At 46.2% G+C, this 25,770-nt stretch overlaps 1 protein-coding gene across 2 annotated transcripts in view; it reads left to right on the top strand.

Moving 5' to 3' along the window:
• Positions 1 to 25,770, top strand: part of LOC308412042 (RNA binding protein fox-1 homolog 3-like) — a 326,231-nt gene that overhangs the window by 238,330 nt on the left and 62,131 nt on the right. The window lies entirely within an intron of this gene.

Below are 25,770 nucleotides of genomic sequence, written 5' to 3'. Positions count from 1 at the left end.
GCTTTGAGGAGTAACGAACAAAGCAGTGATGACACGAGATCGCTCCTATTTGAATTATTATTACAATGTGTGCAGTTTATTTTTGTTATGAGCTTCAAAAAGAAAAAGTCCACATTTCTTGGTCATCTCCTTTTTTGGACTATCCTTGCCGTATAATCCTTTGATTTCATGTGGTTACGGGCAACAGAAAATCTCTATTTGTTTAAAACACACATTAAGGTTTAAACTAAAACTGCTCTCACCGTGAGATTTGTTTAAATTTAACAAAGCAAGCGCCTCGTTCTTCACCCCTTAATTTTTCTCATAGTGGCAACACTTTGAATAATTATATCTCTCAGCAAATTAACATTGATTTTTTCCTTTTTGTGCGTGTGCGCGAGTGTGTTTGCCATCCTCCTTTGGAAATTGATTCTGTCACTGATCCCCTTGTTTTGTGAAACCTGAAGACTGCAATCTTCTGAAGGGAGGTGAAAAAATCAACAACAAGGTGACTCTTAAGAGCCCGTGCGCCTGTCTATCTGCTGAATAATTCACATGTTTTAATTCAGCGAGTTGGGGGCGGGAGCGCTGTTAGTGGTGGGGTGATGGGTGCGTGGGGGGGGGGGGTTGGTGTCGAGCGTCCAATTCTGTTTTTACTACCGGCACCATGTGTTGCTGTAAACAGAGTGTGTTACTGCAGTGATTGAGGGGAAATAACGGCGCCGGAAAATCCTGCTTTCAATCTCCCGTTTTGAGCCGTATTCCTCCCACTTTCTCCCCAACGCCATCACGGTAATGGCCCTCACCACCTCCCACCCATCTGTCCAGAGTGGGCACACCCCACCAGCCGGGCTGTGATTGGGAGGGAGGGAGGGGGGGGGGAGTAGTGGGGGGTGCAGGGCATGTGGACAGCCAGGTGTCATCAGCACACGCAAACTGTGGAGGAAGCCAAAGCCGCCTCCAAAAACTCGAATAATGGTTGAATGTTCGTTATCGCTTATTGCAAATTTGAGGGGACAAAAACGCTTTGAAGACCACAACCTTAAATGTCTTGATTCGACACGTGGATCCTTCTGAGCGCCTTTCCACAAGCGAGCACGATGTAACGCGAGCGAGTTTAGGTGCATCTACCTTCCACTACATCCTGTTACCTCCAAATCCTCGGGACGAGCCTCTGGAGCGCGTGTGTGCGCGCGTGTGTTTTGGTCCACAGTGGATTCCTTTAAAGTCCAAGTCAGAGCTGAAATTGAAACTTCCTGTGTGCTATTTTCATGAAACATCCCCCCTTTTGTTTCAAATCCCTTTAATGTATCAGCAGCTTTTGTTCCTTTTTTCTTTTCTGTTTATTTCTTTTTTTCCTCCTTCTTTGCGGTAAATCCTCGCCCTGCAGCGCTGTGAGAGGAAGCAACCCTCTGAGTCACACTGTGGCCAGCGTCTCTCCCCCACATCACCCATCCTTCGTAGCATGCCGCCTGTGTTCCCCCGCCTTTCCCCTCTCCTCCTCCTCCTCCCCCCGCCGCCGACACTCTCCCGCTTCCTCCCGTTCGCCACAGTGCAGAGCTGCAGCATCGGCTCGTGTAAGATGACAGCCAGCGAACAGAAGGGGAATAGATTGAGGTGATAGCCTCTGCCTCACAGTTTGTTTGCATTTCAAATAAGACACTGTATTAAGTTGGGCTCCGAACAGCTTTGCTTATTATGTGTGAACATGGTGCTGCATGATATCACAGGAAGACAGGAGTTTATTACATAAAAGATTAGCAAAGCATACCTTGCCTTTATTTGTGTGCAGCAGTGTTTGGGTGTGTGTTCTCAGGCAGCTTGCTTTGATGCTCTTTGTAGTCGGCTGCGGTGCATATAAATCCCGGCTAAATGTTTGTTTTCATTAACACAAGGAGAGACTCCCTGCGGTGTGGTGGGAGAACTGTGGGCTTCTGATTACACACGCGCGCGCACAAAAAGTGGCAGTATCACACCACCGCTGAAGGGCCTTTCCTCCTCCGCGACACGGGGAGAGTTTCTCCGCCACACGGGGTGCCGGCTTCATCCTTCCGCAGGATGATGTCACTTTTCCTCTACCCTCAATTTGTATTGTAGGGGCTCGTTTCATGAGTTATGGCGCTGGATATTGAAGGAGTTATGAATTACAGTGTGGTGAGACTTTTATGGGATGCAGTGCTCACCGCTGTAGGCCCGTATTAAAGTATAAATATATTTATGGTACAAGCTGAAGCTAACGGGGGTAGCTCAGGTTTGCTGGTGGTAGTTAGTAGCTGTCTTCAGAGTCATAAAAACATGGCATCTCATGGATTTTCTATTTACCAGGCGCTGGGTGGGCATATGGCGACGCTCGTAAATGTAGCTCTATTATCTAAGACGGTGCTGTTGGGCGGGAAGCTCGGCGTCACTTATGTCTAAAGAGGAAAAAAGCAGCCGTTCTTATTGTCTTGATGTCACATCTCTCTCCAGTCTTTGCCTCAGACTTATCTCGAGATCTCCCGTGTTCTAAAAATGTCTTCCTTTGATTTGTAATTGGATTTTCTATCGTGGCATTCCACTCTGCCGGTGTCTATTGTTATTGTTGTATCTATTGATTTCTTTTTTGTGGCTTCTTCAGGCCGGGTGTTTTGAATTTCCCCCTTAACTGTACACGGCTTTGGTATCGCTCTAAACGGTTAGGTCACCTCGAAGAGGCGATCCTTTCATGTCGGTGGATCCTGTGAGGAATTGCCCGGGCTCTCTGGTTTCAGCGGCCTCCTCCTCCTCTCCTCTTCCTACTCACGCTGATCTCTTTTTACGCCTGCACTGGTACCGACTCTCTCCTTGCTCTCTCACACACACACTCACACACTGATAAATCTGGTTAAAGGCGAGGAATGCAGAGAGGAGAGTAGTGGGAATACTCGTGACACACTTCCCCCCTCAGTTCGGGCCTTGATCCTGCCTCCCAAAGCGCCACTATTCAGGGGGACTTTAGATATCGAAGGATTCAGGTTGGTGGTCTCTCGGGGACGGGCTAATGCGCACCGTGCAGAGACGGCTCCTTCCTGGGGGATAATTATTGTAGGCCAAGCTGTACTATTGACAGCTGTAAATGGAGATGCTGTCTGTAACTGGGGAGGACTAATAGGTTTTTGTCTCTACGTGGGCTCTCGTTAGGCCCGTGTGGGCACATTGGAGACGAGTCTGAGAAGTGAGTCAAGGCCAATGGGACTCGGCGGGCCTGCCACCTCCCCCACGACATCTTGGGGGGAAAAGGGGTTAAAACACAACAGCCGTGGCTCTTAATGGCAACGAATCATATTATTTGTCCTTAATATTCCTTATTATTAATCTAGCTTTTTGTTTGTGTTTTCCCCTTTGCTCCCATAACCCCACTGAAAATGGCCCCCGGACTAATTTGTTGAAAGATGTCCACCTTCAGAATCGCTGTGACCCAACTCCTCTCGTGTAAAAGCCTAGAAAGATGGACGAACGCGTCGTCGGTTTTAATCTTTTAGGAAAACCGTTAACAAGAAGAAAAGCACAAAAAACACCTGCAAGCCAAACCCAGATGTTGTGATTAGGGATCTGCTTTCACCGGCTATCTGATTCTCATTTGTTGTGTTTCTATAGATAAACTGTGTATTTGAAATATTCCATTATATCACAAGGCGACGCCAGCTTTGTTGTTTTTCAGTCAGTTTTAGCTGAGCACAATTCACTCAGATTCAATCAGGCACAAATCAAAAAAACTTTAAACCCAATTTCATGGGCTCTAGAATATACCTCTCAATATGTTCAGTGTTTTGGTGTGAAATCATTCAGAGTCTTTCTCTCGCCGCTGTTCAGCTGTTTTGTCCCTTAAACAGCTGATTCATAGCAGCATAACAAAGGCGGAGGGACTGATTGAAATGTTTTCTCACTTTTCTCTGCCCCGGAGGAGAATTGTAAATCACAGCTCAGTCGTTTATTTTGAAATTACATTTGGTGTGTGAGCGAGTGCTGCCTTGTTCTTCACAGAGACTTCACAGTCAGGCTGTGTGTGTGTGTGTGTGTGTGTGTGTGTGTGTGTGTGTGTGTGTGTGTGTGTGTGTGTGTGTGTGCTTTTCTTAAGGCTACCCACCGTCTTACTCCACTAGACCTTTGTAAATGGAACAAAATTAAATTTGTTCCCTGTATAGAAGAATGGCACAAACAGTGCAATAGGTTTACTCACCAACAAAGACTTCTCCACTGGGAGTCTGACTGTATTTTTAATGCGAACGTACATATTTGAGCTGACATATCTCTATTTATTTGCCTCCCCGTGAGGAACTGTTGTCATCTGTAGGTGGATGGTGCAGGGCTCTGCGTGCGCGGGGCCGTGCAGCGCATCGATAAATGTGTATTTACATTTTGCCAATAATGCTAAATATCTCCCAGTCATTAATGGTGAGCGTTAGCTTGGAGTGCTCTGGACCTGTAGTGTCAGTAAATTAGCATTCACGGCGCCGCTCATGCTAATATACTCAACTTCTGGAAAACAAAGCTGCAGTCGCAAATGTCCTCACCTCGCAATAATTAGCCGTCGCTTTTTTTCTTTCCTTTTTTTTTTAGACGGAGGCAAATATCTAATGAAGCTTTTAATTAACATCTGTGCTAAACATTTACTGGTGTGCATTGCACAGAAATGAGGAAATATGACACCACAGGTGGTGTTTTCTGTGCTACCTGCTAATGCAACGTGAAAAACTCACCGCCCTTTGGATGTTGTCTAAACTCTGAGATTTTCTCTTGATTCTTGTTACCGTAGAAAGACACAGAGGTTAGAATAAAGGCTGCCGGTTGCTCTGCTGCTCTACTGCAGTATTTCCCACCCAGGCCACTTAATACAGCGCAGGAATCTCAGCCTCTCGGTTCTCCCGAGTGCTCCTTCAGGCCAAAGCGAGCCTGAGCAGGTGGAGGAGACGCCGAGAGGGAGAAAGACAAGACGCACAACACGACGCCTCCCTGTCTTTACACTGCAGGAGCTCTAACTACATCACTCTCTCTCTCACACACACACACACACACACCAGCTCATACAGTCAGAGCAGCATGAAGACAGGGGGATAACCTCGCAGTAGAAACTGTTTGCAGCCTCTTTTTTTATCCCTGAGAATAAAACCTGACCTGAGGTTTTTCTGTTTCTACAAATGGCACGCTAAAATGCTTAAGCAGCCAGACCAGCTTGAGTCCAATTATTTCTTTACTGCAGTATCTTAGCCAGCTGTGATTATTATGTTTATAATGTGGTGTCACTCTCACACTGTCCTTCAAGCATTCTCCTCGCGGCGGGATCCTCTCAAATGAGACGTATTACCCTGTGTGCTGAGTTAACAGAGTGGCCGTACGAGTGAGAGCGGAAAGAAAAAAAAAAGCCATCACAAGCCATTAAAAGCACTGCACCTTTTTATCACCAGCAGCTTAATGGTAGTGGTGAACAGCAAAGCATTATTACAGTTCTCCTTATGCTCCTGCAAGCGTGTTTTCGCCACTGCCAGAAGGCACGCCGACAAATAGATCTCCAGACAAACGCTCAAATTTTGTTTTTCAAAAGGTCATTATCCGTCTTCGTCGGAGCAGCGAGCACGATGCACGGGAGCCAAGTTTGGGGAAATGATTCCTCACGTCGGGAAGAAGTTTCTCTCCCCTCGCCGCCTCCTCCCGGTCTCAGCGTTTCATTTTTAAAGGATGCACTCGTGCTGCTGTTTTTGACTACTAAGAGGCACCCTGGGTCACCCGCTAAAGAAGATCAATATTTGAACTATGCTGTTGTGGGTCAGCATGTACGCGTGTATAAAATTAAATGGGCCTTGAAATTGATTTCAAGTTCTCCTTGAAAAAGTCTACAGGTATTCTGAAACGAAACCAAGATGCCGCAGAGGGGAGCTGACCTCCGCTCAGGCAGGCTGGTAATTGTTTTTGTTTCCCCAAATTAAATGAGCCCTTTTATTATCATTATTATTATTATTATTTCTGGGATGCAGAGCTGGACATCTGAAATTGCCAGTTATGGCACGCTGGTTTTTAGAGACCTGAAGTCATATAAAGTAATGGCCGGGGTTCCTCCACCGGCTACTCCTTTTTACCACTGCGATACGAACGACTGTGGGATGGACTTTAAAATAAAAAATGGGACCTTTTGCTTTAGTTAATCTCAGCTCTGCACTGCGTGAGCAGTAGGAGAGAAGAAAACGTTGTTTTGCCTCTTTCCTCGCAGGCAGCCAAACAGGTATCTCGCTGATTACTCTGTTTCTGCTTTGGGTAATCGGTAAGAAAGGAGAGAAGCTCATGTAATTTACCTCAAATCAGAGCCGCCCTCCCTCCTCCTCCTCTTCCTCCTCCTCGCTTTTCCTCTCCTTAGATGGAGAGTCTAAATATCACTGCTTTTTCTCGCAGCACTTTGTTAGTGGAGCACGCCTCTGTGTTTTTCTAAAATCATCTATCAAGGTGAGATCTGTGGGAAAGAGCAGCGCCTCGGGCTTCCTCTCCATGTGCTTATGAGGTTTTATTAGGTCCCACAGGACCACTGCTTTGGTGTGTGTTAAAAACAAATGGAACTTACAAATTACAGATTACAGCCTTCACGGGCGCGCGCGCGTCCACCTTGCAGCGTGTGTTTGCGAGCGGGCGGTGTTTTTGTGCAGAGACTGAGGCGAGCGCGGCCACTTTAATGAAGGAATGTTCTCGTGTGTGTTTGTGGCACAAGCAGCGCAAAAGCGTCTATGTCGGCCGCTGCTGCCGGGCGGGTGCTGCATTAGCGGTGATGGCGAGGGTCGGTGTCAGGTTGACTGTGTTTTGGCCTGATGGGTCAGTTCAAGTAAATTACACTGAGCAAAATGTCGTTTTTTTCCATCTCTCTTACTTTTAGTGATATTTTGCCGTTTCTGTAAACGCAACAGCAGAAATCCTGGGTTTTCCAAGGAGACGTGTCACAGTGTTAATGTGTTTGAAGCTCGTGCACTGGACATTATATACGTTAGAGGCGGGTGAAGCTCTGTTTTGCTGGATTTGGTAGAATTAAAGCGCGCGTAAATGGCGGCATCGGTGCGTACCTGCATCGTTTTACATAAAGCAGCCACGATACCTATGGAGGTAAAACTTAGAAGGGGGTCAACAGTGTTTGTGTAATTACTTTCACCGCCTGAAGGGATCGTTTTACGCTGCAGATTTAACACATCGCAGAACAATAGCTGACAAATTTAATGTTTGTCTCCGATATCCGTCCCCGCCGGCTAGAAATGGAAACCACCTGGGCTTCAGTGTTAAAGACTCGAGGCTGACGTGCACGTGTGGGCCTATCGCAGCTACATCAGGATCAGTGCGTGTGTTGTCTGTATAACATTTTGTTGCTTAGTTGGATGTAATGCAGATACTTTAGAAGCGGTGCTACGAGGCTCTGGAAATAACAGCAGTTTCCTTCTTTTGTTTGTAAGAAAGCAAATATAAATCAGTACCATTCAGACACGATGAGTCTGGTTAACTTTTAATTACTAGCTGATAAGTTTGCACATATGGTCACATTTGGTAGTTTGGACTTACAGACAACCTTCATTCAGGCATGAAGCAATTAGCTGATCAGCTGTTATTTTGATTTGGCTTTTTTTGTTCCAAGTTTGAACTCCAAATAATACTTTATGACGTCATTGAAACGCACGTGTCACAAAAAGGCATTTTCTGATATGTTTTCCACATTTCTTCTTCTTATTTCCCCGTCCCATCGTTTTGAAGCCTGCTCGTCATCGCAGCCGACCAGTATATTGATTTTTAGTTTTTCCACACTCTAATATTTGTTACCAGCTTTGGCACCAGAAATCTAGACTCAGTGGATCGGTGGGCTCCATTAAAGACCTTTGCTTTGTATGCCAACTGTGCACTTCGACCTCTCCGTCTAATTCCTCTGGCCAGTAATTCACATTCGCCGCAGACCATATTAAGCAAAAATATTTTCAAACTACATAAAAGAAAATTTTTCAAACCTGGGATTTTTATTAAAACAGCTTCTTTTTTTTAAATGTCTCTGTCCAACTTTTGAGAAATTTCTTTGCAAGTCAATAAAAGGAAGGTGAATATTATCTTTTTCCTGCTGCTGCATAGGGAACAATTACTAATGGAACCAATTTATACAAAAGACATGAAAGAAAAATGTGGACAGCAGACTCATTGTATTAACCAGATTCTTTTGGCAAAGACTGATTGCTTATAACATTTATAATCTTTCTTTTTTCAGTATTTTGAGCAGCTCAAGTAAAAGTAGATCCTGTATTATTGCGTTACAGGAGAAGTCATCAGCATCGCTAGACCCCTTTTAGCGGGGCACGTCCCCCAGTATCGATCGCCTGTGCTGCTGTGTAAAGGACGAGGGGTTTTTTTGGTCTAGGAATGACAAAGCAGCACGGCTAACCTCAGGTCCGTGCACGGCAGCGAGCGTGTTGACACCTGTGAAACACGCATCCAGACTAACTTAATGATGAAATGAAAACGATGTTAAACCCAAGTAGAGCAGGGCGATATGGCCAAAAATATTTATCACGATATATATTTGAAAATTTGCGATAACGATATAACCGACGATATAATTGATGCGAGACAAAATACAACTCCACAACATTACTAGCGCAAAAAGACAACCTTCCATTTATTTTCACTTAAACAAGAAGCTGGTTTTTATGTACATTAAAGCTTTATAAAAATGTAACAGTGCAAATGCAAATTCCTTGCTGAAAGTTTAACCAAAAGGCATTTCCAGTAGAAATGGGCTGACATATCCTGAGCATAACCATGTATAATATCCACTGAAGTTAAAAAGAGGTGCTTTGCAACATTAAACTGCAGTGTGCAGTACGCATTTTTCGGACCATAAGGTGCACGGGATTATAAGGCACATTAAGCGAAACAAAGCAGTCAGATAAATCAAACTTTATTAAACTCATTCTTCTTGCTTCCTCCACTTCTGTACCATTGATTCATTAATGTTGAATTCTCTGGCAGCTGCTCTATTCCCATGTTGTTGAAGTCTATTAATGACTAACCTCATATTGTGGATGGATTATCTCAGTTGTTCTCCTGACTGAAGTTTGGTCCGTTTACAACATCCTGCCATGCGATTGCATTTGTCTCTAACCATGAAGAACCTTCACGTTAACTTTTATAAGTGGAAAAGTGTTAGTGTTCGTCCTCCAGCTTCACTGTTTATGTTATGCTAACATAGCTGTGTCGCTAGCGATCACGTAGCACATCATTATATACCAGCTAGCCCAACTTCAGTAACCCTACAAACGTCACTGCTGTTTAGTTTCCTGTCTTCATTTATGTTGGAAGTGATAGCAGAGGTGTACGTTTGATTTTTTTCAGAAATCTCTCAGTCAGAACATGCTATATCATGCTTAGGTAACTAGCGAAACTAGCGAGCTAACTTCCGCTAGCTTCCTGCTAACGTCTAACTCCGTTAAATGTAATAACTTTTGTTTTCATGGATGCCTGGAAGTTAAACTTCATAGTTACACCTGGTAAAGCAGCAATGCTGATCGTTTTATTAAAGATGAAAGAATTTAGACAGTTTTTAACTCTAAGTGATGCTGCAGTGTTGTTTGACCTGAAGCATACGGAGTTTAGGACCCAGATTACTCCCAGATTTAAGAGCATCTTAGTCCAACAAATATGACAATAACAACGGCCGCTTGCATGTTCTGCAAAAAAATGTGCTTTGTTGTGTATCTGACGGACAAACACCAAACCAGTTCCACATCACGGAAGTTGCACCATTTTTACAAACCAATTCTGGTTCATCTGTTTCACTCAACAATCGGCCATGTGCGTATGAAAACAAAGGCACTGCGCATGCGCGTTTTACTCCCATTCTATCGCGATATTTCATTTTCCTATCGTTGCCTAACATTATACCGGTATTACCGTGAACGGTATAATATGGCCCAGCCCTAAACCCAAGACACTTTTACTTGCTATATTTTATACTTTGCATATAAATAGCTGCCTCGAATTATTTCATTTTCTTATTTCTTCACTCAGTTTAGTCCAGTTTCCTCTGATTTGAAGCCTGAAACACAAATCTGGAAATAAAAAATACATCTTTATTAAAACCTGTAGGATTGTTACTGTTACAGCAGCAGGACAACAGCAGTAACAGCAAGCTAAGCAAAGGAAGTCCATATAGCAGGTTTTAATCCACCAAGGGGGGCAAAAAAGTGCAATTTCAGTTGTGCCCCGGTGGTTTTATGTCTAGGAACGCCCGTGGCAGCCAAATCGAACAGGAGAAATCTGCATGGGTAGATACTACTAAAGATTAGTAAAAAAAAAAATCCAATTTGGATGAAGCGACCCTTTAAACACAGAGGCGAGGCTTAACGGGGATGAGGATTTTCTATTGCCCACCCCTCCTATTCAGCCCCTTCCTGCTAATTTAATGACTCAGAATTGTAACTCCCAACATTGTTATCATTCAGCAATAGCGAGTAATGAATAGCAATTAACGTTTTCAAAGGAGGGAGTAAAGCTTGAGAGACGTCGCTTTTCACCCAGAAATGTTGAAACACTGCAGCCGGGGAGATACTGTCATGTAGAGAAAGGGCCTAATTTATCTGTCCAGCTGTTTTTGGTAAATAACTTTTTTTTGTTGTTTTGGCGTCTTCCTGTCACGCCGACTGCTATCAGCGCGAATACAAGTAATCGTTCTAATATCCAACACGTTCCGTCTTCCTCAATGAACTGTAATAAACTGTAATAAATTACTCTGCACATTTTGTCCAATGATTGCTCTTTCTGGTGCCCGGTGCAAAAGTGCTAATTAACTGGCTATGAATGAAATTCTAGGGCGGCGTGGTATCAACGGCAGGGAGACAAATGCGATTTGGTTCTGTCGCGAGCGAGTGGAAAATTGCTGTGTAAATTGGAGGTTGTTGCTGCCGAGCGTTTTTCTGTGTGCTTACATTTCATGGGTGAGAATCCAATCTCACAGGGCAGCATGTGCGGACTGCCCTCTCTGATACACTCCACCGTCCTCCACCTACTCTATGATAGCGCTCTAAAAGCTCCCCCAAATCTCTTCACACGCACTCGCATACACTCCCACTGACACAGGGAAACACAAACACATATTTCAAAAGGTAAGAGCCATTGTCGAGCAGAGGAGCCGCGCCAGCTGAGGTAAAGATGTAAGCAGCCTATGCCTGGCAATTTGACTCATCTTCCAATTGGCCAGATTCCCCCGACACTTGATTTCACGCAACGTAAACAGAGCAAATTCTAATTGTCACACTTGTCCTCTCCTCTGCTCTCTTTCTGCATGTTTCCTGCTCGCTTTTACAGATGCAGCGGTCACTTGAGTCAGGAAAAAAAAAAAGAAATCCCACAGTCTCTTCATCCAGACTGGCTTATTGTCCATTTTCGCCTCTTTGCACTTTTTCATCTGCAGCTGCAGTGTCCATTTTTATCTATGGGTTTGGGCAGTTTTGGAGAGAATTACGGTGACAGAGCCATGGAAATGATAGGCTGGCAGTGAGATATCTCTGCCTCATAAATTCTACATTGCTCGAGATAATTTACGAGGGAGGTTTGTGTGCGTAAGACAGACAGCGCTCCGTGGTATCCATCCACTCCACGGCCTCCATTCACTTCAGCCCCTGCGAGCGCGGTCGATTTATCGAAACAGAATTTATTTTCACGTTTGTTCCCAAAGCATCGCTTTGAATGATTTTGCTCTGAATGTGCCCGCTGTTAAGGTTCAAAGTATTATTTGTTCTGTCAGGATTATTACAGACAAAAGAGCAAACTAATAGATCTCGCGCGGGGTGTCTACTACTTTACGACTCAGAGGCCTTCGCTTTGAGGTATTCTGCCATCAGCAAAGGTCATCAGCTCCCCTGATTGTGCGGTGTGTGCGTGGGGCCGGACCTGAAGGCAAGACAGCTCTGACGCTGGTAATCATTATTCATGCGTACTTCTGTTGGAGCGAGGTTAGCCCCCTGTATGCACTGAAACGGAGAAACTTTTTGCACGCGAAGAAAGATCTTCAGCATCTTTGGATCACGTTTCCTCTGAAAAACTTTCAACTGCAATTAAAGTGCGTGAGCCAGAAGATCTGGATTTTCTTTGTTTTCACTCTTCACCTTCTGCTCCTTTCTGCTTTTATTCCTTTTGTCTTCTTGACGACGTCTGAATTCACCCTCCTGTGTTACAGGCTGATCTGATGAGCAGAATATGGCTGCACCCTGGGGCAATGGAAGTTTACAACTCAGTTAGTACTGAGCTCTGTGTCTCTATCCAGTTAGGTTTTAGGCCTTTATTTTGGTTGCAGTCAGTGCCTCTAGACTTTCCTCCTCATGAGGCCTTTTTCAATAACACCTTCCTGCTGTCTTCCACCATTTAAAAAATGGATGTCTTTGCACAGCCAAACCCCCCTTAAGGGACCGCGCGCAGAGTCCAGTGGGTGTAGCGCAGTACAGTTTATACCCCAGCGGCAGTTAAGAATCACTCTCTTGATCTTAGCGTAAGAGTGTTGCTCAAGGGCCGGTGGAAGCTGCACGTCAGCCGTGTGTTTGCGTTTGAAGAATACTCTATAGGTTTTCCAATCAGCGTCAGCGTTCCCAACACGACTCTGATGTCAGCACACCTGCTTATTGCTATGGCATACCTGCGTCGTTTTAACTAGACAGGATGCACAATGGAAGCAGACAAGGCTCTTTCACAGGGGAGTTAATCTAATCTACTCGCACTCAACTTGGACATTCGCTGTCACTGACACGCCGGCGTCGTCTCCAATAAAACAGGTGAAGGCAGAGCGCATTGACTGCGGCTCTGCAGGTAACTGGGGCTGGCACTCTGCTGGGCTTTCATGTTAACCCTCCCTGGGTTGCATCCAATCATTATACATGAGTGTTCATTCTCAATTTGGGCTCCTCTTGCAATCAGTTATTCTCGCTGTCTCCTTGTTTCAGAGAACCACTCGCGATGCCACTGACAGGAAGAGCTCCCCAAAACGCGTCTCGACTCGTGGCTGCACTGTAGTTTTGTCAGGTAGCTTGAGGTTTAAAAACCCACCACGAGGCAGATGTTAACATACCTCCTGTTTCTTCTTTTCCTCTCTGGCTGTGCCTGTGTAGGTGTGAATGCATTTTGTGCACACAGGTGACGAGTCAGTGATTCAAGTGCTCAGCAGCAGGTTATTTCCTCTGAACTGGGGCCCTTATTTAATGGTAATTGTAGCAATTAGCATGTGAATGAGGTAAGAATTGGATAATAGAACTAAGATAAATATTGATGTTAATTCACATCGGAGGAGCAGCGTGTGCAGGGGAGGTGTGCACAAGTTCCTGTAAATTCATCCGAGCTCTCATTTGCATGCACTAACGCCGGCGCAATTACGACCTCAAAAAACATCGACGCCGCCGATGTTAAAAATAAATCAATTACTCTTCGATGCCAGCTATGTCACATCAGGAGAAAATGGATCTGGGCTCGGAGAGGTGTTTTCAACCATATTTGCTTTGGTATCTGAACCAGTAACCAGCTGCTGGGAAGGTTAAATGACATCCATCACCTGTCAGACAGCTGACCCGGATGAGGCTTTTCATTTTGACTTTGTAATAACAGCAGCTTCGCTCGCAAAATGAGATGGATGACCTTGCTTGGTCCGTTTCGTAGGCTCCCCAAAGTTCTCTCATTGCAGGTAGAGAACAGGTGATGAGACTGTGTCACCTTCTCCAGCAAGATAGCGGCGGCTCTCTTTCGAACGGGGGTAAGGAGGGAAGACGGCAGCGGGCACGTCGGCCTGTTTTCGAGGACAGGTGGCAGAAAAAAGGGGTCTTGGTGGGCCGCCGCGGCACTGCACTTGTTGGGGTGGAAGTAAAAAATGCATTTCCGGAAGGTGGGCGCCATCTGGACTTGTGCCCGTGTCTGCAAATCGGCAGTGTGCAGCAGGCGAAGGGCCGTCCCTATCCCCTCCACACATCGTACGAAACATTAGGAACTTACGCCCCCTCGAAAATACACACCGACATTCACATCAACCCCCCCCTCAGTCCTCTTTACACCCCCCTTCTTCACCCTGTCTGCTGTTTTTGAAAGAAAAATGCGAGAGGAGAAAAAAGCAAGGGAAAGAGTGCAGTGCCAGGGGCGGGCGGTGGAGAAAACCTCATTTCTTCCGGCGTGCTGCAGCGAGTGGGTTATTGAGGTGGCTGTAATTTGATAAGGAGAGGAAACTCAATGGACTGTGAGCAAGTCAGCAGTTTGAGGCCAGTCACATTTCTGATGTGATGTGGAGGTGGCGGCGGTGATAGTGGAAGGAGGGATGGAGGGGGAGCAGTGGAGAGGAAGTGAGGGAGATGGCGAGAGGCAGGTGGGGAAAGGAGAGCAGGGTTCCCTCTCTTCCATGAGAACGGAGAGGGGAGGAGGAGCAATACTTATCCTCCTCGGGTCCAACTGTCTCTCGGCCGGAGTCGGAGGCGCGTTCCCAGGCAGATGGCCCGTATACATCGGTCTGATCATCCTAATCTGGAGATCTCCCCGCAGAGCCCCACCAAACCCTTCCCCCTTCTATTTCAAATGCTTACGCCTTCATCCCCACCTTCCTCTCCGTGCTCTGAATTTCCACTCTCTTTGCAAAGTCACTTTTTGTTGTTGTGGCTGTTTCTCTCTCGCTAGATAAGAGACACAAGTGTGATCAGCGGAACCTTTGAAGTTCCCATAAATAATCGGGCGGCGTGGCCCACTCCGGAGCCCTCAGCTTCCAGTTCAGATCAAAGATTAGCCTCACGTCGGCCCCAGCCCTGAAATAAAGTACTTTATTGGATTCCAAAAGCTGGGCGAGCAGGCCCCATTCTCTCTCTCACCGCGGGTTCCTCGTCAGACACAAGGCCCGAAGACTTTCACACGCAGCCTATCGAGCTGTTTGTACTCCCAGGATCCACAAGAAAGAGAAAACAAGAAAGCCTGAACAATGCTGACTTTTTAATCAACACCACGTTCAGAGGCAATCAGCAACCAAGGCCTGATGTCTGAGAAATCTCTTTGTGGAAAAAAAAAAAATGGGACAGGGGGATTTTTGAAGTTACTGTTAAACAGGCTGTAAAATGCTTCCTCAGACCTGCAGGGCATTTGGATCTGCGAGCCCATGCAAGCAGTCAGAGCCGTTCACACATGAGCAGGCTCTCTCATCTGGCTGAGGGCGAAGTCAATCTGGGGCCCGGTGTTTGAGAATGGCAGCCCACCATTCAAAAGGTCGGCGCTGGGCTTCTCTGGCTCGTGGTCACACAATCTATCTGGGTACGTTGCCGGACTGCACTCCGGGTTAGAAAACTGGTCCGAGCCGATTCTCCGACGCCTGGCTGAAAACGAACGCCACCAGCATTTGGATGTCTGAAGAACTAAAGGCGAGTCTGGTCTGTTGTTAGCTGGTTAAAGACAGGGCTCACTGAGCCTTTTGTGAGGGATGAAAAACGATGTCCCTTTGCATGCTAGACTGCTCTCGCTAAGAAACGGCCGATGAGGGTGGAGGTGGGGGGGGATGCAACCGCTTCAAACCCTCAGAAGAGCAGAATTATCTTCTTTCATGCACCTCCCACTCGCCACCATTCAATAAGTGTCCTGCACCACTCAACAGCGAGAGTTATTGTCGAGACTTTACAGGTCTGCAGGAGCATCAACAACACTGTGTAAAACATTAACAGGCCCGTTTAATATCCCCATCCTCCATTGCTGCAGCTCTCCTAACATTGCACATTTTTGACAATAGGTAATACTCAAATCTCTCTTCTGGAGCCTAAATCCCCATAAAAACACATCTCATCATGGCAGCTGTATTCTCTGGGGATTTGATGTTCATGTCATGAAAAGCCATACTGTGCAAGCACAGTGAAGCGCCCACGCACAGATTAGGCTGGTCATACCAGCTCTCTCTCTCAATTTTTACATTTCTTTCTTTATTTTTTTTCCTCCTTTTGAATTATACTTGGTAAACAGCGGCAGATCGTACCGAGGGGAGGGATTTTATGAGCGAGGAAAAAAAAAAATGCAATAGCAATAAAAAAAAACACCATCATCACTGCAAGATGAAAATTGTTTCAACCCTTTTAAAGGTGTACAGTGTAGAGCTGACTGAGCCAAAGATGAGATGAAAAATAATTCTGTCAGCAGACACTTTCTCCCTACATCACCCCATTGCACTCCTAATTGATAAATGACGTCCGTTCATTTCGTCAAGGTCAGCGTACAATTAAAACTTCCGCGATTTATCAGCCAATGAGCAGAAACCAAAATCGGCAGGGATTGCAGGCAACAAACCTCCAGGCCCGATGACTTGAGCGTGCACCCGCACGCTGGAGTCTGACCCGAGAGGCTCACTGGGAATATCTGGCTTCTGGCCGCTCCCCAGCGTGTGGACCGGAGGTGACGAGCGATCAGAAATACATCCCCATCTGCCATCTTTGACAGCCGGTCAGAATTTCACTATATGTTAATGTTTGTCACAGCGAGAAGATGAGAGAGGGGAAATTGGCTTTTAAAATAAGTGACCGGTATGTTTTTTCTTTCTGAATTTCAAAAATTGAAAAGCTCTGGAAGGGACAGACCTGGTAATAGCTGGGATTTTCATCCACGTGGCGACAGCAGGGAACAGGTTTTAAAATCAAACTTCTGTGTTCAAATCTTATATTTGGGAAGATGTCACCACAGCTTACGGGCTTCTCTGAAATGTGTATGTTTAGAAAACTGCTGCTCGCTGGTAAATCCATCATAATAATAAAAAAACGGGTACGTCAAGAACTGCAGATTAGTAGATTGTCTTAATGCCATGCATGGCGTTTTTTAATGGAGGATTTTAGTAGTGGTTTGAGACTTAAGAGGGACGTGTTTGATAAATGCTGCAAAAGATGATCTAATAGAACTTGGATAATGTCTTACGCTATTAGATTTTTTTTGTCTTTATTAAAAAAAGAAAATGAAGAAAAAAAAATCTGAAAACTTAATACTGTTTCCATCACGAAGAGTCCTGTCGATGAGTTTGTGCCTAAATGTTCCTAAACGTTAGTCACGTATTCTCCTTTTCCTTTTCCCCCCACACAAGCCAGATAACTACCACATCTTAAGCTCGAAATTTAAAGAGGCGTATGTGCTTCGCGATACGCCGTGAGATAAAGCGGTACCATATCCACTGTGACATTAAATTAAAGATACTGGCAGCTGTGAAATGGAAACGCATGCCAGGCCAGACCAGGACAGTCAGGCTGCAGCCTCTTGCGCCTGCGCTTCTCGGTGGATTTCCATTTTCAGAATCTGCATTACCTTTGCATATGAATTAAAAAGGTCATTACAAAGTCTCCTTTTTGATGTCTGAGTGATAAATAATATATATAAGCTTTTCGCAAGATATGCTCTTTCAAGTCCTATCTGTGGATCTTTTCTTAATATATGCGCTACATTACTGTGCGCGCACATCCTTTGGTGCACATCCCCCTCCACGCATACTCGAGATGTATGTTAATGACTTTAATGGGCTGTTCTGTTTCCATTTAATCAGAATCTAAGTTCTGGGATACAGCTGCGTGCGCGGCGGTGTCAAGGCGTCGTGTTCGGGCCCAGCTGAAAGCTGCCGCCGCCTGCCTCAAACCTGCGCTCCCAGCATCCCAGAGCCCGCCTCAGATGCCTGCTTGATTGCACTACGCGAGGCTGCGTGCGAGTGTGTAGTGGGGGAGGTGTCAGGTGAAGTTTAATGTTTGTAAGAGAGAAATCTCAGTGTGAGAGAATGAAATATGAGAACTGTGCTTGATGTGTGGCGACTACAGTCTTACAGTATTCACCTCAAATGGTTTTGTGTGGTTCAGTGAGCACTTGACAACGGGGCTTGCACAGAGCCTCCCCCCCCCCCATCCATGTACGATACTGTTTTTATAGGCTGAAAACGACCTAAAGAGATAACTGCTTTTTCCTTATCAACCCTAATGAGTTTCCTCACATTTCAGTGTTTACTTCTGCTCTTCCCTCCTTTCCTCCCCGTGCTTCCTCGGCGTTGCCTCCCCGGTCCAGAGCAGCCCATCTACTGAACCTGATACTGAGATTTGTGCGGCTAATTCCCTGCACTCACACAGCTGAGTGTGGTGTCATAATTGGCACGCCATTGATTTATGTCTCCTCTTACCGCACCCTGAATGGCTGATGAGTCGAGCTTCCTGTCATAATAGGCCTCGTCCAGGCCTCTTGCCGCTCGGCTGCTCACCGCACTCCTTCCTGTCCTGCGTTATTTGTTGTGGCTGAAACGCAGCTGAAACTATGTTAATTTCCTTTTTACACGGGGACAACATGGGGAAAGCGCTCATATTCTACCTTGTAGCTAATAACATTCTGTACATTGAACTATTAATGGGCTCTGAAACCACACATATCCACCACGTCCGAGCCGTGTTGCTCAGTAATTACACTGCAGTTGTCTAGTAATGCGAAGCAACACTATACTAGAGGTTAATGGCTTCAGCACATTGCTTTGTTCATTTATAAATGAGACATAATTTTTATCAGGCTGACCCATGTTAGGACCAGAGAGGGATATTGAAGCAGCCAGCAGGGGACTGTGGCGCCTGCCGGGAGCTGGGCTATCCCCGGGGGCATTTGTAATCTCGTTGTCCCACAGTGGGGAATGGAAAGAGGAGGTGGAGATGAGGGCTGCAGCCCTGAGGAGTCCCAGGCCCCACTGGGAACGCTTGCTCCATCTTCCCACCTAACTACACACCGCCAGAATTCTAAAAGTAAGCAGTAAAAGATGCTCCAGTCATCACAATCGCGCCGTCGCCAGCTCTGCCCGCATTGATTTGTTGCTTAGATCGGGCGAGGAAGGAGTCTTTGAATGAAATTAAACTGTCCGCAACACATGTTGGCAACATGCTGTCGCAGTCTGACTTTTTCCAGCAAACTAAACAACCCACGATATTATGAAATATGTATCGAAAGCTGTAAGCTATGGGGATTGTAAGAATAGAACATATTCAGTCGTGATGTTGCTCCTTTTTCTTCATGCTTACATTTCATTAAAGTTTCAGCCGGCTGGCCTTGGGAAATCAGATACTATCACAAAGGCTGTGGATGCACCGAGATCAGACCGAGGAAGACGGTGAAGTGCGAGCGATGGAGCTGAGTCAAGGGTCGGCCAGGTTAGGAGCGGTGAGCTGGAGAGCGGGCGAAGCCGAGATCAGTGGAGAGCTTTAGCCGCGGGCGCGGTCCTGCCTCTTCAAACTCGCCGCGTTCGCGAAGCTGCCGATTGGACAGGCCGGGCTCGGCCAGATGAGCTGTCAGGCAGAAGTCGGGGCATCCATGGGAGGCTGTGTGAGAGCAGCAGCACGTGGCTGGGAAGGAGGAAAAAAAAGTATGGCGAAGAAGGAGTGGTGGGGAAGCAGGCAGAAAAACCCCAGACCTTGTGTTTCTAAAGCCCAGCTCATACATTGCTAATGCCTAGAGTAATATGGGTCTCATTCATAATGGATAAAACCTTGGCCCCTGCTTGCAAAGTATATCATGCACACTGTAAAGAGGTTAAAGATTGGGTTGTGTTTGCTGGGAATGTGGTGACCACTTTGGGTCCAGACATTAGCCTACACTATTGTGGCTGCAGGGAGGGGCAACTGCATTACAGGCCTGTGGGGGGGGGGGGTCTGGTATAAAGACAGTGGGAGGTAAAGCTGCTGACAATGCTTTAACCCACCAACAGCGTTTAGAGAATTCAGTTTGAGCCTGGCGCGGTCTTTGCCTAGCCTCGGTTTTCATTCTCATGTTGCTTGATGCTTGACGTAACCTTAGCGTTGAGGCTGTGAGAGGGTTCCACGAGGCCGCCGTGCCGGTATCGCACGGTTCGCATTGAGACAGAGAGGCTGCACGCCTGTCAGAAGCACATACTGCGAATCAGTCAGTGATGCTAGCAGTCCCAGAGGTGGCTCTTCATCTTCGGCTTAATCGACAGTTGAGAACACACGCAATTAAAAATATAGTAGATGCATTTTAGGAGAAGTTGAACCGTGGCCTCGTTGAAGCTCTCGGCATGTCACGAACACTTTTTTTTGTGCAGCGATAGCTGGGCCAAACACGGTGCAGTGCAGAGGAGGTGAACTGCTTTTGGGGATAGAGCATTGGCGAAACGCAGCTTCTTCCCCCTTTTTACTGTCCCTCTTTTTCGCTTTTACCTCGGTGACTGTGCACATAAATCAGCACTCCTGTTTGGCCCCATTACCGAGCACTTCCTCCACCACCATCCAGCCTCCTTCTCCTCTGCTCCGCTGCCTAAACAATGCATGAACCTCTCAAAGGGCAAAATGCTGTACCACTTAGCAAATGAATATTTTATAGTGTGTAAAACTATGTACAGCCTGGCTTTTGACTCGCCACTTTTTTGCCTCTCCGCCCCCTCGCTCGCCGCTGGAGGATGCACCGTTGCCGATTGGCCATAAGATCATTCCGAGCCATTCGCCGTATAACATCTGGCACTTCTTTAAGCAGCGCTCCAATTGGTCCTTTTGATAAGGCAGAGTGCTTTTGCGCATCGAATGTGTTGTAATTTCATTTCGTGTAATCGAATCAAGCCCTTGAAGCCTCTTGTCAGATTACATACAGTACAGTGGAGTCCAAGCGGTGGGGGCAGGAGTGTAAAGAGTCCAATAAAAGCTGAGAGAACTTATGAGAATAATGTATCACAGAAATGTGGTTGTGGCTTCATTTATGCCCACAAGCCCGCCTGCCTACGTTCTGCGGTCCCATAATTCTGAAGCAATCATCCAGAAGCCTCCTTAATGCTCTGCGTCTCAGTCAGGGATCACGGAGCATTCTTCTTAGGTCAACGGTCTTTGGGTTAATGATCTGATTAAGGCGCCACGGCTTTCAGTATCACACTGAGGGACTGAGACACAACACAATCTCTCATCCTTTCCCACCTGCTTTGTTGTGCTCTTCTACAGTCTCCACCATCTTCTGCTCGTGTCACGTGGTTGTGTGTGCGTGCGTGAAATGTGCTGAAAAACTTTCTACAACTTACACACATGCCTAACCTCTTTGGCCTCCATTTCCGCTCTCTCCCTCTCTCCATCCCATCTCTCAATCCCCCCTCTTTCCGTTTTTTTCTACCCATCTCTTTCTTTCAATTTCTCTCTCTCTCTCTCTCTGCTGATCGATATTTGGGGCTGAATTGGCTGAAAGGGGAAAAGAGGCCTGTAAAATTGAGGAGACAGGCTGTTGGAGGGCAGCCAGCCTATCTCCCTGGCTTGTTTATGCTTCAGGAATGATTCCCAATACCAGATAACCTGCAGTAACGTCAGCATGTGTCTGTCTTGAGGGATGGCCATAGATCCGCCAATTTCTAATTATCGGCCAGCCGACCACTTATCCGAGGAGTATTTATTGTTATTAAAAATGTTAATTGCGTTCTGGATTAGGCTGCTTTTCATGTGCGTGTTATGTAATACAAATGAAGAAGTTTTTATAGCAGGTAGTGCACTTCAAGTAATATCGAGGAAGCTGTTGGGGTCAGCTGCTGGAATGTTCTGCCGAGGCTTTGCGCTCGTGAGTGTGCGTGCACAAAGGGGCCCCTTGGGGAGTTTGTCTTTCTCTATTTGTGTTTGTCAGGGGATTTTTTTGTGGCAAACACACACTTCATCACTTTGACATTGATTAAAAATACATGGCCCTGTTCTCGGGGACAGTCAGTGCACAAATCAGCACAGTGTTCAGTTCAGCACTTGGCGTCCAAAGCTCTCTGGCCCCTGCTCCTCCGGTCTTAGCATCCAGGCCTTTGCTCGTTTAATTGCAGTGCTGCTCTGGGCAGCGTAACGGCGGCTCATAGGACTGCAGGCGCACATCCATCCGTCAACGTGCTCTGCCACAGTCCACCGCTCGCGTGCACGCACACACACTCGGCGCAATCAAGTTTAAGGCAGCGCTCGGCGTGATCGTCAGAGAAACCCGCCTCCAGTGATCATCTCGTCCTTTGCGTTCTCCCATCGAGCAGCCTCACCTTAAGCTGACACAGACACCCGTGCGTTCTGTTTAAAATTAACTCCTGCCTCCTTTTTTGTTCTGCGCCTGTTGTTTTGGTGCTTTGTTGCTCCGCTTCTCTCTGTTCCTACCTCCTCTTTGTCCCCACCTCGCCTCTCTTCGCTCAGTCCCCGAGTGCCTCTCTTGTTTCCTTTGGCTCATCTGTTAAGTGGGAGATAAACCTCAGTTAGCTTGCGTGGAAGTCTCTTCAGTGGGGACGGCGTTATCTGAGATGAAGCAGAAGTCTGAGAGGCACACGCGTCGGTGTGTGTTGGTACTTAGACTCTCGGGTGTGCGGTTTGTTCGCCGTTGCGGTTATGGCGCCCGCTTCCTCCCTCGGTTAATGCAGCCCTTCCCAACTCGATCCACTCGTTCTGGTGTGGTCATCCTTACCTAATGGGCTTAGGTCGAGGCCCCGTTTTCAAGCTTTGCCAGCAGAACAGTTGCTCCGTCAGTTACTGCAGGGGCCTTTTTTTTTCCTGGGATAGCTGGGTGGTGCTGGTGGTAACCCAGGCAGGGCAATTAGAGGGTATACGGAGGGGTATCACATCCACTTCTCCCCCTGCTCCTCATCTCAGCGCTGCGGTGGTAGTGCTGCCGATCGATGGCTGGACCTGGAGTGGGGGAGTGGGATTGCTGATTAGGGAGGGATCGGTTAGAGAGCCCAAAGGAGCCACAGCTGCTTCTCCCACAGTCGCTCTCGCTGCACTATCTCCACCCCGGATGCTCCTGCTCCTATTTGAAAGCAGAATGTGTGCGTTCCTGAGTGAGTGAGAGTGTGTGCGCGCACTACCTTTACCCTGACATCAGTGTGACATGGCACTTAATGGACTCTGCCATGTGAAACAAGCACCCTCGGTTAATTACCTTGCCAAGGCCCTGGCCTTTCTGGAGCAGTTCATTCCCACTCGGGCAGGGACCGCTCCCGAACGCGCGCACGTGTGAGCGCACGAGCTCTCCATTGTTGCTCTAATCCTTTGAAGTTGAATCGGATTCGGCCTCTTCCCTCTAAAAACAAGCGTTTTTTACAGGGAAGAGCTTTTGTTGTGGCTTTTTGCACAAACGTAGCGAGCTGAGGCTAGAGGCGAAGTGCTAACAAAGAGCCAAAGATCCAGTAAAGCTGGAGGCTATTCTGGGAGTAAAGGGCCGCGCTGGTACACTTCCTGAATGAGCTCGCCTCGCTGCTTCATTCATATGTCGATTAACATTGAGTCGGTTCTGTAATATCTCAAGTTTAAAAGGAAGTGACAAGCACAGATGTCCGTTTACTCAGCATATCTGAGCGTTTTCGGCGAGTGGATGTGTTTTTGTTTAAAGTTTGGTATTTTCACAAATTTTTTTTACTCTTCTTCTACTCTTCAGTTGACCCTGCTGACAATGCAAGAAAATGTTTGTGATTCTGGGCAACTTTCTCAGGTTGACTGCCCAAGCGCTCTGCTCCAAAACAGGTGGTGTGCAATAAAATATTTAATGGCCTTCTCAGAGTCTATACATAGCGTATTATATACCGCGCTGTCCGCTCCATATGTCACACAAGTAAACTGATTCAACAGTTTCATGTAGCTGCACACCTCCTGCCCGCCCACTCTATTTATGACATTAAATGGATTCACGAAAGTCAACAGTGGCCAACTTAAACATTTTTGATGTGCTCAGGCAGCTTGTCGACATAAACAACAAAGGCTTTGAAGGCTCGCTGGCTGGGTTGACTACTTTTATTACTAATTACCTTTCATATGCAAAAAATATCCTCAAGCTTTTTGTTGAAGACTACAGCGCAGTAAAAGGAATAAACCGCAGCTGAAATTAACTTCTGCCTTTCCTCCCCCTTCATCCTTTTCAGCCATTTCCACCCAATACAAATATATAATTTTATTTGTTTTTACCGTTAAAGGGAAAATTAGTAATGAGGAACAGCGAGGTCTGTCTGCTGTGCACTGCTCAGTCCAGACGCTGATTACTCTGCAGATCCTGCAGAATTAATTTCTGATTACATAAAAGAAGTAAAGAAAAAACGTCTTTGATGATGTATTATGGTTTTTGGACTGCAGCTTTCACTCGTCCAGTTCGTCGTTGTAGGTTATTGTTGGAATTATGTCATTATCAGTTTTATTTTGGAGGTCTGATCCGTTTCTACTCTTTCTATTCTCATATTTAATTTCTCAGTTGTGTTAACCTTTGGGTCTTTACACGACCCCACCTACACTAATACTTTTTTAGGGGAATAAAGGATTTATTTGAGAAATCTAAAATTCATCTTTGTTTAAATGTATTTTTCTCTGACTGCCAGGTAAAAATAAATACATTTATTATTTCCTAATGGTTTAGTGGGCAGGATACAGATGAATTATACCTCATAAGGTTCATCCCATATGCCTAATTTAGTTCATTGTAAAGGGTTTTGATGTTTTAGTCAGTTGAGTCGATTTTCCATTATCTAATAACCTCCCTCACGCTTTGTGCCACACATTGTGCTCCCAGCTTAAAGCGTGCTGCTCGCTTTCCATTGGGCGAACATTATTTACATCACATTTTTTAGGCAAGTTTAACAATTTTCCAAAATAAGAATCTACTCGGTCATAAAAGTGCAGGTAGTAAAAGTTTCATTTTGTGCTGCAGTGCATAAATTTCTTGCTCGTTCTGCACGCCTCCATCTGCATGCACACTTTTGAACAATGGAGGCTGAGTTTCAGCGCGTGTGGCCTTCAGGCTCGGTGGGCAACAAAAATGAATTCAGTCAATGTTGACAAACTGTAACTTACCGTCAGACCTTGCAGTCCTGCTTTTTGTCACGGGAGCGTTTCGCGTTGTGCCTCAGATTTACGGCTCTCTGTCCTTTGCTTCGGATGTTTTAGTGGGGCTACCCTGTGTTTATCTCTGAATTACAGGTTGGGGCTCTAAATACTGTTTATATGTTGTTGTCATCTGCTTGCTGAGATTTCTGAGAAGTGGCAATTTTCAGCCGAAATCAAAAAGGAGTATCGATTGCACGGACGGAGAGTTCAACTCCCAAAATGAAGTATGGATGTGATTTGAAGGCTTGGAACTGAACTAAGGCACTTTGATCAGGAAATCTGAGGAGGCAACAATTGTGACATGGTTGTCTTCACTGTAGATGAAAGGAGACTAGAGGTATTTTTTTCCCCCTTTCTGTCTGTCTCCATTGTGCATTTTACAGTAAACAGCCTCTGACAGAGCCTCCATCTCCCTTTGAGATACAAGTTATCCAGCATTCAGTCAAACTTGAATTCTGAGAAGAAAAAAAAATCTTTTAATTAGTTCATTGTTCTTGCTTGGTTGAGATTAAATTTCATTGACAAAGACAGCAGCTTTCATGTTCAGAAGTTTCACACGATCCTTTTTGAATATTACTCTGAAACTTCACAATGGAGACCACCGCGTGCCAGCCCAAAGTTAGCAGACCTCTCCATCTCCCGAGGTGTTCAATTCGTCATGGCTGATTATTCAGCATGAGCTGCCAAAGTAGAGTGAGACCTGGCTTTACCGCTGTCATTACCATAGTGGGGATATACACTACAGCGCCTCTCTTTCAAACTCGCAGGCTGGTGGCAGGCAGGCAGGCAGCAGAGACTTTGGCTGCCGGGCACGGCTGTACGGGGCGTCGACCGCCTTCATTAATGATGCAGCAGCAGACACTGCCTCTTCTCTTGCCAAGACAGACAGACAGAGAGAGAGAGAAGGGCCCCTGAACTGAACAGCCCCATGGGTTAACCTCTAACAACCTCCCTCCCACCCGCCTGCCCGCCCGCC

This window comes from Rhamphochromis sp. 'chilingali' (assembly GCF_963969265.1).
Source record: "Rhamphochromis sp. 'chilingali' genome assembly, chromosome: 15".
Taxonomy (NCBI): domain Eukaryota; kingdom Metazoa; phylum Chordata; class Actinopteri; order Cichliformes; family Cichlidae; genus Rhamphochromis; species Rhamphochromis sp. 'chilingali'.
Note: the sequence above shows the minus strand (reverse complement) of the source record. Positions and strands in the feature narration are given on the sequence as shown.